The sequence below is a fragment of the Myotis davidii genome, unplaced genomic scaffold (genome assembly GCF_000327345.1).
Source record: "Myotis davidii unplaced genomic scaffold, ASM32734v1 scaffold923, whole genome shotgun sequence".
Classification (NCBI taxonomy): domain Eukaryota; kingdom Metazoa; phylum Chordata; class Mammalia; order Chiroptera; family Vespertilionidae; genus Myotis; species Myotis davidii.
Window position 1 is genome coordinate 786,614 of NW_006293789.1, and position 14,245 is coordinate 800,858.

Here is a 14,245-nt window from a genome sequence, read left to right on the forward strand (position 1 = left end):
GGAGAGGGCTTCTTTTCTTAAAACTCATGAACCAACCTCTGCTAGCTTCAAATGTAGTAAACAGATGTGCTGTCATCCAGGCTTTGTGGTTCCGTTTCTACAACTTCCTCACATATCTCAGCCTTCATAGAATTGAAGAGAGTTAGAGCCTTGCTCTGAATTGAGCTTTGGCTTAAGGCAGTGGTTCTCAGCCTTCTGCTGCGACCCTTTAATACAGTTCCTCATGTGGTGACCCCCAACCATAAAATTATTTTCGTTGCTACTTCATAACTGTAATTTTGCTACTGTTATGAATCATAATGTAAATATCTGATATGCAGGATGGTCTCAGGCGACCCCAGTGACAGGGTCGTTCGACCCCCAAAGGGGTCGTGACCCACAGGTTGAGAACCGCTGTACTAGAGCGTGTAAGATGACCCCACTTGGAGAAGCTGGGTCCTCAGCCTGCCTTCTGCAACATCCTGTGAAATAATTATTTCAAAGTAAAAAGCTATTTTTTAAAGCATTACTTACTGAATGGATATCTTTCTGTTTGGGCATGTTTTGTATGATTCAGAAGCCCAAACCCCTTCCCCAGTGTCCATTCTACTGATTCGTCTAGAATGGGACCAACATAAATGCTTTGAGAAGGGTCCACAGATTGTGGAAAACCTCCCGTGTTCAGTGAGAACCACGACCCCAAACAATGTAAATCAGGGAGGCCGTTGGGAGAGGAGAGACTGCAGTATTCGATCCTGGCTGCCCTGCAGAGGATTTGAGAGGACCTGGCTGGGACTAGGAGGCCAGTAAGAGGTTCACTCAATGCTGGGTGAGCAATGAGTCAGATCAAGAGCTCAGCAGGGTAGAAGCAGTCATGGTGGGAAGAGACCTGAGCCAGCAACATTTAAAAGATAAAATCAGCTGACAGTGAACAATGACTAACTGGAGGGAATCAGAGAGGAGGAGTCCCTCATGACCGAAGCTGAGGAAACACTGTGTCCTTTACCAAGACAAGGAAATGCAGGAGCTGGTCTATGAGGGAGGATGGAGAAGGCTGCCTAAAGGTTACACAGGACAAAAACTGCTGACAAAACAGTCTTCCTCCTCTGCTGGGGAAATATCCTCTTCCACATCAGAACCAGGCATGAAGTAGTGGAAGACGGACAACTTTCCCCCAGGATGAAATCATTGGCACATCAGCCACACACCTAGTCATGTGACCCAATATACTGCCACTTAGGAAAGGTCTACCCAACTGAGATGCCCCCACAGGGTTCTTGGATTACAGCATTCTTATAAAAAGAACTAAATGCCACAGGAAATCTGACTTAAAATTATTTTTCAGAATTGAACATCCTAAGACAAATGTTCTCACATTTTTCTTACTTGTAGGAGTACAGGTTATTGGGGAATAGGAAGCGGACTCTGTTCAAACATCTCCTCAGTAGATGGCCACAGCGTCTCCAGTGTCACTGAGAAATGCATTTCTTTGAGGTAGAGAATTAGAACTCCAGAAAACCCTTAAGCGAAAGAAGCATTCCTAGAATAAACTACCAAGAACCATGAAAGGTAGAAGGCACCTAAAAATATTTGCCTCCTCTGCCCTTCTCCTTACCCAAGGAATCCCTTCTGCAGAGCACTAACTCTAAGAAATTAGCCACCCCACCGTGACCTCCAACCTCCAACCCGACCCTCATCTTCTACAAGGCCATTTTCAAATGAAATATTGCCCTGTCAGGCCCTAATACAGTAATGGAGAACCTTTTGAGCTCGGCGTGCCAGCATTTTGAAAAACCCTAACTTAACTCCGGTGCCGTGTCACATATAGAAATTTTTTGATATTTGCAAACATAGTAAAACAAAGATTTATATTTTTGATATTTATTTTATATATTTAAATGCCATTTAACAAAGAAAAATCAACCAAAAAAAATGAGTACGCGTGTCACCTGACACGTGTGTCATAGGTTCGCCATCACTGCTAATACATAAAATCCCCCTTCTCCAAATCCCAGATACTCTACATCTCTTTTATGACTTTTATGAAATGTCTGCACCATAGTGATTTTTGTACTTGTCTTAATACACTGACATTGTTATGTTATATAGTAAGTGTGATTTCTTGGGTGCTAGCTAAGCACCAGCTAGGTGTTTTATGTAAATCTTAATGAATCCTCACAGCCAATATAATATCCACATAACAGATGAGGAGCTGACATGAGAGGTACCAGTAAAGCAGAGCCCTTCCTACTACTCTGCACTAACTCCCTTCAGATGAGCCCTAGTTTATTCCATATCACACATGTGATTTGAGGTTTTTCTCCCCATCACAAATAACACAGAAGTTGTCTCACAAAAGATACTTGATAATTATTAGCTGGAACTGCATTCACATCTCCCAGCCCCTCCCCCATCAAAGCCACCCTCTACCTGCAGGCCCCTCAAGTCGACGATTCTATTAACCAGATCCCAGTGCTCCCAACAAGATCTGATTCTTGCCAAATACTGGAACTGTCGTTATCCTTAATCCAGGCTTCCCTACTTCTACAACTACTTTCTATCATCTGCATTATTATCATATAGTGCCTATTGTGTGCCAACTGCAGCTTTAAGACTTCACAAATATTAACATGGCTTATCTGCACAATTTACAAGGTAGAGACTTTTATCCCCATTTTGCACAGGGGGAAACTGAGATGCAGTGTGTTTACTAGTAAGTAACTTGCCCTGGCTATTCAATTAGTAAGTGGTTGACCTGGGGTATGAACAATACTGAGTTTCCTGGAAGCCAGAGCAATCTTTGGCTCTTTGGCCTTCTTCCTCATGGATCTCCAATTAAAATCACCACGACTTTACCATTGGAACTGCTGTTAGGCCAGGTTCCCCATTTGGGGTTGGTATAATCGATGTTTGGATCCTATGTGCAAGACTTCCTACTTATTCCCAATACATTTTACATAATAACTTTGGGTCCATTGTTCAATCCCATTGGTTTTTCTTTGAATTGTTTCTGTCAATCATAACTACAGATATTATTTTGGCTCTGTATTACTTGTAACTTAGTTAATTTACAAATTCACAGATTCCTTCCGCAACCACTACCACAAGATCCTGAGAGAGGAAGATATAAATAAGATCTTACGCACTTAAGTAGTGATAGAAAAACAGGAGAAATAAAGGTTCAGATAAGGTAGTTCTTCAAATTGCTTCCCATGGTGGACTAGGGGGTGGTGGGGTGACTCATAAGAAATGATGCGGATGTTCATTTCACTTTGCAGGAATCTCCCTTGAAGAAATGGCATTCCCAATTTAAAAGTTCTGTATGAGAGGTCATTTAAAAAGAAAGCTTATGAAGATCTTCCAACACGTGGACAATGGATCTGCACATTCACACACAAGCAGCATCTACCACCTGCCACCAAAGAATGTGCTGTATTTGATGATTACTTGTCTAGGTGAGGTTTCTGGTAATAGCTTTATTGAGATATAATTCACATATGGCACAATATAACTTGCTCATTTAAAGTGTACAATTCAAGGTTTTTTAGTATATTCAGAGTTGCACAACTATCATAACTATCAATCTTAGAACATTTTCATCATCCCCAAAAGAAACCTTGTTAATCCTCTATCCTCACCTTTAGCCCTAGGCAATCACCAATGTACTTTCTGTCTCTGTAGATGTGCCTACTTTGGATGTTCCCTACAAATAGAATCGTGTAATATGTGGTCTTTTGTGACTAGCTTCTTTCACTTAGCACAATGCGTTCAACGTTAGTCCTTGTTGTAGCATAAATCCATCCTTTAACCTGTTGTTTATGGCTGAGTAATATTCCACTGTACAGATAGATCAAATTTTATCTGTTCATCACTTAATGGCTATTATGATTGTAATTGTTACTAGAGGCCTGTTGCAGGAAGATTCCTAAAAGAATAGGGCTTCCTGTGGCCGGAGCAAAGCAGAGAGGGGAGGCGGGCCTCACTCCCTCCCTTCTCTGCCACTTCACTCCCTTCTGCAGTGCTTGGCTGTCTTCAGTCTTTGCTCTGCGCCTATGTATGCAAATTAACCGCTATATTTGTTGGGTTAATTTGCATACTCACGCTGATTGGCTGGTGGATGTAGCAGAGTGACACCAATTTGCATGTCTCTCTTTTATTAGTGTAGATATGAACATTCACATCTAACTTTTTGTGTGGACGTGTCTTCACTTCTCTTAGGTCTAAACCTAGACATGGAATTGCTAGGTCACAATGATATTTTGTTTAACATTTCGAAAAACTGTTAAAATGTTTTCCATTTCCACCAGCAGTGTATGGAGATTCTAATTTCTCCACATCTTCACCTACACTATTTATTAACTGTCTTTTTATTATTATTATAGTCATCCTAGTAGGTATAAAGTGGTATCTCTCTGTGGTTTTGATTTGCATTTCCCTGATGAGGAATGACAGTGAGAATCTTTTCATGTCCTTATTGGCTATCTGTGTTTCTTTAAAGGAAATTATCTATTCAGATTCTATGTCTTTTTTAAAACTGGGTTATTTATCATTTTAGTACTAAGTCGTAAGAGGTTTTAATATATTCTAAATATAAGTCTCTTATCGGTACATGATTTACAAATATTTTCTCCCATTCTGTGGGTATGTTATGAATCTTTCATTTTCAAAACATAAATGCAATAATTTGTTCTTTATAAATAAAATAATTTTACTTCTCTTTTTCTGTCTAGTTATAAAGTATTAAAATGCATTTAAATCACTTTTCTAGCAATCCTTATCACCATTTTCTGTCATATTTTTTATCTAAGTGGGCATATCTCATGAGCTCTTTCATGCATCATATCTTTACAATTGTTTAAAGATAAAACCATGATTCTTACAAATTTAAAATGAACAGATATTTAGCTCATTAACTAAAAAGAGAACGAAAAACCTATTTCAAACTAAAAAGAATACACACACGGAGGCAATCAGGAATGCTGAAATAAATGTAATAGAAAATTGTTTTCTTGAGAGAAATCAATAGTGCCGCCAATGGACAAAATTAATTTGCATTTCTATGAACAAGATTCATTTCCACCACTGTCATTTTTCTATCATTTGCCAAACCATAGTTTCAAGGAAAATGAAAGGCACAGATAACCCAGAAGGATGCACTACATACTAAGTAATCTTTCTTTTTTTTTTTTTTTTACCTATTTCAGAGTCTTTCACAATTTTTCTTGACAATACTTTAAAGTCAATCAGGAAATGAAAATCACATAGTAATTTGCACCAAAAAAAAGCTGACTTACTAACTACAACCATTGGGTTGGCGTAACAAGAGATTAACTAGGAAGAAGTAATACTAGAAACTCTAAAACACAGGAAAACCAGCTCTAAGGAGGAGCCACTACCCCTGGGATAGAAAGAGATAGTCCAAGAAAAAGTACCCGCCTCAGGATGGAGACCCTGACTGACTTGGAGGGGGCACAGCTATAACTCGCTAGATGGCACTGAAGCTACTGTGTGGTGCCAGTTGGCCAAATTTGCTGGAAATGTGTCCAGTAGGATGTCAGGGAAAGCCATTCACAGGGAGGTACCTCATAGGAGGCACTCTACTACAGAATCACCCAAGGGTGCCAGGGAAGCTGCGGGAAGGGGTGCGCTTGACTGCCACACCCCACAGGAGCAGGATACAGAAGACATGCTCTGGGAAGAGCCCTCCCAGAGAATGCACTGAAGCAGGAGGTAAAACCCTTTCTCCCTGCAGTATCTCTCTACAGCTCCCTACTAACAGTTAACGTTCTGCCAACTGCACATGAAAAGGGGCCCAGATCCAGTTTCACAGAGCAGGCAAAAGGGACACACTGGAATTGAGAGGCCACACATGAATAATGGCACAAGTGATATGGCCAGATACATCTGGGAAGTTCAAGATATGCATCTGGGGAAAGACACCATGTACCCCTGGCTGGAGGGCTTTAAGCAACTGTTACCCAAAGTGAAAACAATGGGTTCTGGTCAAGATGGAGGTGTAGGTCAACGTGGTACTCAAATCCTCCCACAAATACATAAAAATTACAACTAAACAATGGGTCAGCCATCATTCAGAACCACAGGAAATCTAGTTGGACAGAAGCTCTACAACTAAGGATATAAAGAAGAAGCCACACCAAGACTGGAAGGAGAGGCGAAGAGGTGGAACCAGCTGGTGACACACCCGCATTGGATGAAAATAATACAGGGGATATCCTGGCTGCATAGGTTCCCCCTGAAAAGTGAGGGATTCCAGCACCACACCAGGCCCCTAGAGCCAGGAAGAGAAGTCCCAGTAACTTCTGGCTGCAAAATCCAACAGGGATTGTGGCTGAGAAGAATGGCTGCTGGAGACATTCCTCCTAAAAGGGCCCATGCACTGAATTACTTGAACTCACTTGCTCTGAGTGCCAGCTCTGGGGCAGCACTTAGAAAGGCAACAGGGACATACAGGGAGGAGTTGAATTGTCTGCCTTCAGGGCGAGGGGTGGAGGGGCAGCTATCTGCCAGACAAAAGTGCTGTCAGAGATCCTTGTTCCATTTCTTTGTCCCACACAGAGTCAGCAGGCAAGGCACCATATCTGAGTCCCTATCACCCTGGTTCACACTGTTTGCCCTGCTCTGGTGATTCCCTGAAACAAGGCCCAACCCAACATGTGAGCCCACCCAAGCTGTTTCCAGTGGCTTTTCCATATAAATGGCCTGTCTTGGCTCATGATTCAGACTTGCCTAAAATCCCTCAAATGAGCAACATCTGGTCTCAGGATGCTCAGTAGCTCTCACTAAGTGGCCCCGGGCCTGGCACTACCAGCAGCTAGCCTTGATTCACAGCTTGGCCTCTCTTAGGTACTTCCAAGCCCAATACAAGTAGCAGACATCCACAGATCACTTCATAGCTCTTGCTGGGGTGGCCCTGGGAAGGGCATAGGTAGCGATTGAACTGGGCCTGCACCTCCTAGAAAGCCCCAAAGCCAGCACACCCAGTGGACGGCTTCAGACCATGTTGAACCACCACTACCCAACCTCTTCCACAAGGAACACACTGAAGAGACAGACTCAGCCAACAGGACTCAGAGTCCTGTTGAAGCAAGTCCTGCTCCATTGGGTGATCCTCCACAGTGGTTGCAGCCAGTCCTTGTAGCACAGCTGATCCTCCACAGTGGTCACAGGCCCGGGGCCACTTAGTGAGAGCTACTGAGCATGCTGAGACCAGATGTTGCTCATTTGAGGGATTTTAGGCAAGTCTGAATCATGAGCCAAGTGGTCAATTGACCTGGGGGTAAATCCCTCCCATTGAGGTATCAACACAAATCAAGGATCAACTACAACAGGAAGATATACACAGCCCACACAGGAGGCACACCTCGAGTGCCCAGCTGGGGTGACCGGGGAGGTTGTGCCACTGGACTCTGCAGGACACATACTATATAAGGTCACTGTACCAAGTCTGGGAGATGTAGCAGCTCTACCTAATTCATAGAAACAAACACATGAAGGCTGCCAAAATGAGGAGACAAAGAAACGTGTCCTAAAAGAAAGTACAGAACAAACTCAAGAGAAAGAACTAAACAAAATGGACATAAGCAATCTACTATATGCAGAGTCCAAAACAATGGTTATAAGGATGCTCGATGAACTTAGTGAGAGCTTCAACAGAGAGATAAAGGAAACATAAAAAGAACCAGTCAGAAATGAATACATTACATGAGAATCAACAATGGAGTAGATGAAGCAGAGGACTGAATCAAAGATTTCGAAGAAAGGAAGCAGAAAATGCCTAATCAGAACAGAAAAAAGAGTTAAAAAATGAGGACTGTATAAGAAGCCTCTGAGACGTCAAGTGTACCAATACTTGCATCATGGGATTGTCAATAGGAAGAGAGAGCGAGGAATTAAAAACCTATGTGAAAAAATAGTGATAAAAAACTTTTCTAACCTGGTAAAGGAAATAGACATACAAGCCCAGGAAGCACAGAGAGTTCCCAAAAAGATGAAGCCAAAGAGGCCCATATCAAGACACATACTTAAAATGCCAAAGATTAAGGACAAAGAGAGAACCTTAAGATCAGCGAGAGAAAAGCATTTAGTTGCCTACAAGAGAGCTCCCATAAAACTGTCAACTGATCTCTCAACAGAAACTTTGTGGGCCAGAAGGGATTGGCAACAAATATTCAAAGTGATGAAAAAGAAAGAACCTACAACCAAGGTTACTCTACCCAGCAAAGTTAGCATTTAGAATCAAAGGACAGATAAAGAGCTTCCCAGACAAGAAAAAGCTAAAGGAGATCATAACACCAAACCACTATTAGAAGAAATGTTAAAGGGTGTTCTTTAAGATGGGAGGGGGGTTGGAGGGCTGAGTGAAAAAGGTGAAGGGGTTAAGAAGTACAAATTGGTAGTTACAGAATAGTCACGAGGATGTTAAGTACAGCATAGGGAATATAATCAATAATATTGTAGTAATTATGTATGGTGTCAGATTGATATGAGGTTTATCAGGGTGATAACTTAGTTATATAATGTCTAATCACTGGATCGTACACTGAAACTAACATAATATTGTATATCAACTGCAATTAAAAATAAAAAATTATATTTTTTTAAAAAGTGAAAACAAGGATTCTAATTGGGGCTTTTCTTACTCTGTTATTTGCCAGAGGTTGATCCTGGGTATTTATACAAGTATAACACGAAAAATTCTCCTCAACTTTCCTGTCATTTCTCACCTTTCCCTTCAAAGGAACGCCCTTCTTACCTTCCACTTTACTCCTGGTTCTTTCCCTGACCTCCTAACATGCACACACACACACACAGACACACACACACACACACACACAAACACTCCCATCACAAACAACCTTATGTTGTGACAACAGGTATTACTGCTCTGATGGACCCCACATGAATGAATTCTGTGTCATTCTGCTTACTCCTTCTGTATAAGTCCTTCCAATTTTATGCTAATATTCTCACTTGGAAATCACTACCATGAGCCTGGTATTTTCTGGATCAATTCTTCCCTGCCTTGAGCCTTTAAACCAGACTGTGTTTTGCTTCTGTAATGGCTGTCAGGTGAGTGAAAAGCTGTGTACCTTGGCCATAGTCTAGTTAAAAGAAACGTGGTTCATTCCCACCTGTCATGTTCCACAGCCATCAACAAGACAAGCCATTAGCAACCAGCCGCTGCCACTACAAAGCACATGGAAGTGGCTGAAGATAACAGCTCCCACCCATCATGAACCAGAACAGTCTGAGGCCACAGGAAAGTCTGAAGAAAGTGATAGTTAATGAGATCCTAGAGGACAGCCTTTGCCAACCGGTCTGAAAGGTTGGCGACCACTGGTTTAAGGAAACCTTTGGAGCAGTGGTCACCAACCTGTGGTCCGCGGATGAGGACTGGTGGTCTGTGAGGTCCGAAAGGTTGGCAACCAAGGCTAGAGGAAACCAAGGACCTTTTCTCCATAAGGAAGCCTTCCCTGCCAAGTTCACCCCAGTAACCAGACAGTGCAATTCAGTGGTAAGTAGGTATGTTAGAGGTCAGCTAAAAGAAGAATGCTAACAAAGAGGTTGGCACCAATAGCCTTTGAGAGGTATTACTTTTTGTTTGTTTTAGTCAAAATTTGTAGCTCAGAACTTGAGTGCTCATAAATACAGAACCCTGTATAGGATGGATATAAATGCAGGCGCTGCCAAGAATAGCTAGGCTCCAAAACACACTACTTCAGATCTTCATTTTTAGGTTCAAGGGGAAGCAGCAATTAAAACAGGGTAATAAAAAATCTAAACCCAGAGCTATAAAAAGTCTAAACCCAGAGCTCAATGCAGTATGTACCTTTGAAACTGTTTTATTTCAGAGATAAGTGGCCATTCCATGGTCAAGTTTCTCACTGTTGTGGCCCACACTCCTCAAGGAGGAGAGTCGGCAAGGCCTGGGATGTAGACCCCAGAGATGTGTCCTGTGGGTGGAGAGAAGATGGATGCCTAATCGGGGCCCTGCATTGTGGTGAAGGAATGAGCCAGAGAAGGTAGAACATCAAATTAGATCTGTTGATAAGGACATACTGTTATTATTATTTGAAGCCATACTAGAAATCGGGTCAGGAAGATTGTTTTTTAATTGGTTACCAACATTTGAAAAACAGGGAAATTTCATATAAAAATTTGAGTTTCTAATACCTTCTGAAAAAAAATGGGACCATCTGGGAACGCTGCACCCTTTCCTGTGAGGGGGCCTTGGCAGGAATGGAGTATCGGGCATGACTCTCCTATTCTGCAGGGAACCCATGCAGGCTGCTTTATGTATCTGGGTTACCTGCCTAGCATTTTAATTCAGTCAAATATCAAAGGACTATATGCTCTAATGAGGACAGGTCTTGTCTGATGTTTTTATTCATAGCGTATTTCAACATATATCTAGTACATAGTTCCCAGCAACTGTGCCTGATAGGTACCAGGTGCTCAATATCAAAAAGTTGATGGCATGAACTCTACTAGACCCTCTGTGTACCACATCTCATTTTGTTCTGAAATATTTGCTCCCCACTTCATACATGAGATTCAGAGAATTAGCTAACTGCACTTGTAAAGCTTACCCAGCTAGTATGTGAGTAGAGAATTCAATTCCAAGTTTGACTTTAAAGCAAAGAGTGTGGAAACACAAGTCAGAGTATGGAAAAAAAGCTTCTAGTCCTATATAATAAAAGGCTAATATGCAAATAGACCGAACGGGCGGAACAACTGGTCGCTATGACGGGCACTGACCACCAGGGGGCATGTGCGAAACATGGCGGGTGTTGGCCGTGGTGGGATGGTGGAGCAGGTGAGCAGGGGCGACAGACCAAGGCAGGGTACCAGTCACTGTCATCAAGCCTCTGGTGGTTACTGAAAATTCATTGCTCCTGCATGCTGTGGTCCCGCCCGGTGCTTGCAGCTGCTGCCAGAGCCGGTCCCACTTGTACCCACTGCCAGCAGCAGAGCTGCCACTCGCACCCACTGCTGCCAGTGCCCAGTGCTGGCTCCGATCGCTTGGCACCATCAGCAGATACAAGCGGTGGCTGCCAGCCCTGATGGCCACTGAGGGCTTCTCCACCTGCCCCTGCTCCTGAGGGGCGACTGGGGCAGCAGCTGCAGCTCGCACTCACTGACGGCACCGGCCCCACTTGAACCCACTCACACCCACTGCTGACACCGGCCCCAATCGCTCCATGCCATCAGCGGGTGCGAGCATGGCCGGTGCTGTCGGCACATGGGAGCGGTGGTGGCGGGAGTGGGGCTGCTGGCAGACAGGGAACCGGGGCCATGGTAGGAAGGACTGGGCGGGGGCGCGGAGGATGGGCCAAGACCCGCCCCTGTGCCTACCACAGCCTCTTGGCCCACAGTTCCTTTCAAGGTGCATGTATTCGTGCACCGGGCCTCTAGTTAACACACACAAAAAAAGGCAATAGGCTAATTGCAAACATTCTTTGGTTTCCCAGACAGATTCTGTTTCACACTGTTAAAAAGTACAAATACTCCAAGGTCATTGCTTCCTTCTTCTGCAAACCTCTTAAGAATCTTTCATCAAGAGAGCCAAAATCCACCTTCTAAATCTTCAAATGGGGTTAATTCTGCTACAGGGATCAGAGACCATGCTTCAGTGAGGCAGTTCTGAAGGAAAAGCAATAACTTTAAACATAACCTGCCTTCGATCTGAGATCACAAAAACAGAAAGTCGTAGCAGGAAGTCACTCCACTTAAAGGGAAGCAGGGGTTCTCAGCCACAGGGCAGAGCAGCAGAACACGGCCCCACAGCACACATTCTCTCCTGGCTACACACTAGCAGACAGGGAACTAATAGATCACTGTGGAAGCTACTTACTTGAAAACATGAAAGGTGCTCTCCATTCACACTCTGAAGAGGAATCTGGGGCTCTCCCTGAGGACAGCAGAAGCCTGGTAAAGCTCTGAAACTGTCTTCATCATATTGGGCTGTCCACCTATCAATATATACAGTCAGTGATACCCCAGCAGTAGGGTAAAGACTGCCCACTCTTTTCTCTGGTCCCTTAAGCTATCACAAGACATGGTATGAGATGAATTACCCTTTTATATGTTCATCTCCCAGACCAGACTTCTCAAAAAAAAACAGTGTCTTACTGTTTGAGTCCCACCCTAATGTTTTCTACGGGTTGTACACAGAGTAGGCACGATAATATCTTGCCATCCCCAGGCCATAAGCAGACAGTCAAGGATTATTTTCTGATTTATACATCTGCCTGTGAAAGGTACAAGACCAGTGGTTCTCAACCTTCTGGCTCTTTAAATACAGTTCCTCATGTTATGACCCAACCATAAACTTATTTTCGTTGCTACTTCATAACTGTAATGTTGCTACTGTTATGAATCGTAATGTAAATACCTGATATGCAGGATGGTCTTAGGTGACCCCCAAAGGGGTCGCGACCCATAGGTTGAGAACCGCTGTACTAGACCAAATCACATACACACATACAAACCTACATCTAAGTCACTTGGTGTTAGAATTTATCATAAAAATAATAAACAATCAGTACTCATCTAAGACCCTGGAGCCATGCCCACGACACAGCGCCTGTGAGAGACCGGGCTGCTGCCCATGAAAGGCAGCGCCTAGAACTGGCTCCTTGAGCATTTCCTCAGTCTGAGTGTCACCTGGGAGCCTGGCTCTGTGGTGGCTTCTCAGTCAGTGGGCCCGGAGAGTCTGCATCTCTAACTAGCTCCAAAGTGTGCCCGATGCTGCCAGTTTGGGGACCCCACTTTGAGGAGCAAGGATCTAGGCGCTCCAGAGGGGACCCATAATGCCTTTTGTCCTCTGCAGCCTACAGCATGCTCTCAGGCGCTGAGCTAACCTGCCAGAGGGCAGAACTGAATGTGATGTACTTGAGACCAGAATTCCTGTCAGCCACCTTTTCCTTTTATTCCATTAGACCTCTAAGAGGTAAGAATTAGTACAGGGGAGAACTCTCAAAACAAATCTCAGGCTCCTTTATTAGCACCGCTGCTTAGATGTCATAGTTATGGATACCTGGCCTTCTGTGCCTCCAGGTGCCTAGTAAGGGCCTTATCCTCACTTGAAACAGGGTTCTGTGTGCTCCTCAGCCTCTATCCTCTCCTTCCAGATCACACACTGTCACTTCAAATCTCTTTAGGCTTCTAAATAAGCCAGGCAGGGGGTTCTAATACACAGGGCCATACACTCCTATAGGAATCTGACCACAGCTATGAACACTCTTACCCCAAAACACAGACATCAAAGGTTTCTTTAACATTTCAGAGTTTTCATAGACTGAGTCTGAATCTATGAAAGGAAGCTTGCTCCCTGTCTTTTAGAAGATTTACTTTAAAGACACAGGTTAACACTCAGAGCACTTTATTATTAAAATATGAATCATTTCCAACAAATATTTTATACAAGATGCTTAGTCCCTGCCTCTGGAAACTTACCACAGCTCACATTATAGAGCAAGGCCACAAACGAATAAATCGGAAAATTTCAAACTCACAACCCTGGAAACAATGTGATTGGCGTTGCTCCAGCCCATATTCTCTTAAAAGCATGCAAGAAATCGTGGGACCTGTACTAGTCACCCACAGAAGGGTAGGAGGACGAAGGGGTGGAGGCAAGAAGCAGGAGGGGGAAAACTAATTAAAAAGCAAATGGAGAAAAATTAGCTTGGAAAGGGCTCCCTGAACTGCTGACAGAATAGAGTGCTGAGGTGAAAAACAAATGCAAGAGAGATTTGGCAGAATCTGAAAAGAACATGATCAGAATGGGAAATGAGAACACAGCCAGAACCCAGTTATAAGTCAGAGAAAGAGAAAGAAGCAGGCATAGTGATGTTTCTGGAGATGGAGACAAAAAGTTTCCTGGACAAAGGGGGAGCAATCAGACTGGACTAAAGGAGAGCATCATGCATCACACACACAACCACACACACACACACACACACACACACACACACATTATCAGCCTGTTCCATTCTATCCCATTAATGCCAGAAACGACAAGGCAAACACACCAACTTATGTTCCTTTCATCTGGGCCATTTGTTGTAGAGACAGGTTATTTCACTTGGGTAGGGGGAGTAATGACACAGGAAAGAGACAGAATATGAATGAATGAACCTGAACACATCACTTTGAAACCAGAGCTGTGTTTCTGAAATGAGAGGCTGGTAGAAAACCAGGATTTTATGGATAAGCATAAAGATGTACAGTGTTATCCATTTCT

General features: G+C 43.4%; 1 protein-coding gene across 2 annotated transcripts in view; it reads right to left on the minus strand.

The window, feature by feature from the left end:
- The window catches only part of MGAT5 (mannosyl (alpha-1,6-)-glycoprotein beta-1,6-N-acetyl-glucosaminyltransferase), a 333,468-nt gene that overhangs the window by 269,160 nt on the left and 50,063 nt on the right, over positions 1 to 14,245 (minus strand). Inside the window, exon 2 of one of the 2 annotated variants that reach the window (XM_006767746.2) lies at positions 11,855 to 11,972. The exons of the other annotated variant lie outside the window; for it this stretch is intronic. The gene's annotated coding sequence lies outside the window, so the exon portion shown is untranslated. The remainder of the gene's footprint in view (positions 1 to 11,854; positions 11,973 to 14,245) is intronic. 2 annotated transcript variants of the gene reach the window in all.